Source organism: Rhyacophila brunnea, unplaced genomic scaffold (assembly GCF_057557595.1).
Source record: "Rhyacophila brunnea isolate RB1 unplaced genomic scaffold, BYU_Rbru_1.0 scaffold_69, whole genome shotgun sequence".
In the NCBI taxonomy this organism is placed as follows: Eukaryota; Metazoa; Arthropoda; class Insecta; order Trichoptera; family Rhyacophilidae; genus Rhyacophila; species Rhyacophila brunnea.
This window is the reverse complement of record NW_028233338.1, coordinates 1,033,229-1,035,499: the sequence shown is the minus strand read 5'-3', so window position 1 is coordinate 1,035,499 and position 2,271 is coordinate 1,033,229. Positions and strand designations below refer to the sequence as shown.

The 2,271-nt window shown below is 26.5% G+C and overlaps 1 non-coding gene across 1 annotated transcript; it reads left to right on the top strand.

Annotated features, from left to right (window-relative positions):
• Positions 1-880: 880 nt before the first annotated feature.
• TRNAL-UAA (transfer RNA leucine (anticodon UAA)) lies at positions 881-962 on the top strand. The gene has a single exon. It is a non-coding gene; the product is annotated as a tRNA-Leu (tRNA).
• The last annotated feature ends 1,309 nt before the right edge of the window (positions 963-2,271 follow it).

Genomic DNA, 2,271 nt, shown 5'->3' with positions numbered 1-2,271 from the left:
CCTGAATAAAACAGATATGATAAATAAACAAAAAGACCTGATAATTTTATATACGATAAAAAAGAAAATTTTATTACATTAATTGAAATATAACTAGCCTGGATATCTTGCAGAAGTTGTGAATGAAAAATATATGGAGTATGACATCTTGGCGAATTAACTTGGCTCAATTTACAAATGTAAAACAAGAATAATGCCATATGCGATGACATGGAATGGTCTGGTTACAAAAAAGCATAAAAAATATGTTAAGGAGTTAAAAATCCCAGACGAAGTAGAAGCATACATGCAAGCTCTCACACTCCGCAAGACACTTAAACTCATCTCATTTAAGAGAAGAAGAGCAGTCGACGAAGATTGATTAGGGGAAGATGTATCAAGGAGTTGTGTAATGTTCCCAATGGGCTGACTACGTCTAAATATATAAAATTAATAAAAAGAAAATTAACATATAAATAATAGACATAATAGTAATTCGATAATTGTATAATTAAACGATGTAAAATTTTTTTGTATTGTGTTTATTGAAGAGAAAACCAAATGATTATCTTTATTGAAATTTTAGTTTTGTAAATATTAAAGAAAGATTTGATAATTTTATAGAGTGCATCATTTCATACAAATTAAATGAAAAGGGAAAAAAAAAAAATTTTTAATGTGAGCAAAAAAAAGCGTTTCAAAGCTATAAATAATAGACATGTGCGCAATTTAAGATTTTTTGTTCTTATTTCAGCGTATGGTCTCTTATTTTATCTATGTTTTTTACTTGGCTCTTTTACACTGAAAATTTGTACAGCCCAATATTTGCGGCACATAGCGCAAGGTGCTTTCATATAATCATCATGTTTATGTTTATGTTTATTAAAAAACACCTTTTTAAGGTATCATGGCCGAGTGGTCTAAGGCGGTGGACTTAAGATCTATTATCGAACGATGCGTGGGTTCGAACCCCACTGATACCAGTTTTTGTACTGGATATTATAACAAAAATTTAAGAATGCAAGCGTATATATATAAATATTTGATACATGCATTAAAGTGTAGTTGCGATATTATGACTTTAAATAGTTATGTATATTATTTAAGTTTTTGGTTTTGAGTCAGGAAGGGTAACTAAAGAAGAAGCATGGGCACAAACAATAAATTAATAAAAATACTTGATCAATTTTCTTGAAAGAAGAAGATATATTAATGGCAATTGTAAAAATTATGTGTATGAAGATAAGTAAAGACAGCCAGTTCTGTGGATAAATCTTAAGTTTTGCTTGAACAAATTCAAAAGCATAAAACGAAATTAAAAAACTTGAATCTATGACGTATTATATTAATCTGTTCTATTTTGCAATCTAAAGTTTTGCTTGAATTAATTTAAATAGCTAAAAACGAATTAAAAAACTCGACTCTATGACGTTTATCATATTAATCTGTTCTATTTTGCAATCTAAAGTTTTGCTTGAATTAATTTAAATAGCTCAAAACGAATTAAAAATCTCGAATCTATAGCGTTTATTATTTTAATCTGTTCTATTTTTCAATCTAAAGTTTTGATTGAATGAATTTATAGAACTAACAACGAAATCGAGCCATAATAAATTCATTATATTTGCTTTAATTTTTCTGCTATTCCTTCACCTTAAACTTCTTTGTATCTAAAACCCATCTTGTTGAATAATAAATAAAATTGAATTATCTAATACAAAACTCGTCAATAAAAGTGTCAATCTCTGTCATCATTTGCATGTTTATTTCTTATCTTACCTCACATACTGTAGAAAATAAGAATATGCGAACGAATATGATATGTACAGATAGAAGAAAATCATCAGCAAAAATTTATTTCTTTGATAAATTTTACTTAAAAGAAAAAAAGTAGGTTTGGATAATTTTTGGAAATTATAATAAAAAATTATAAGATTACTTTATTTTTTTATAGGCATTAATAGTAGGTTCGAATCTGATATGTGATATGAGCTCTCGTGTGAAAATAAAATCATCAAAAAAAATAGTTTTTTTTGGCGAAATATGAAAATACTATGGTATCATTATAGTAAATATTTTTTTACTAAAGTCATCAAGGGAATTTGACTTGCATATGTAATATAGCATAAATTTTGTCCAAAAATATACAGGAACATTAAAATATTGATAAATAATTTAAAACTTGACTATTTTCGGAGCATATTTTTTCCTGTGAAAGTTTCATCTTTTTAATCTAATAGAGAAATATAACGCATATAAAATTTCGGTAATTCATGATATACCTTTTTATAT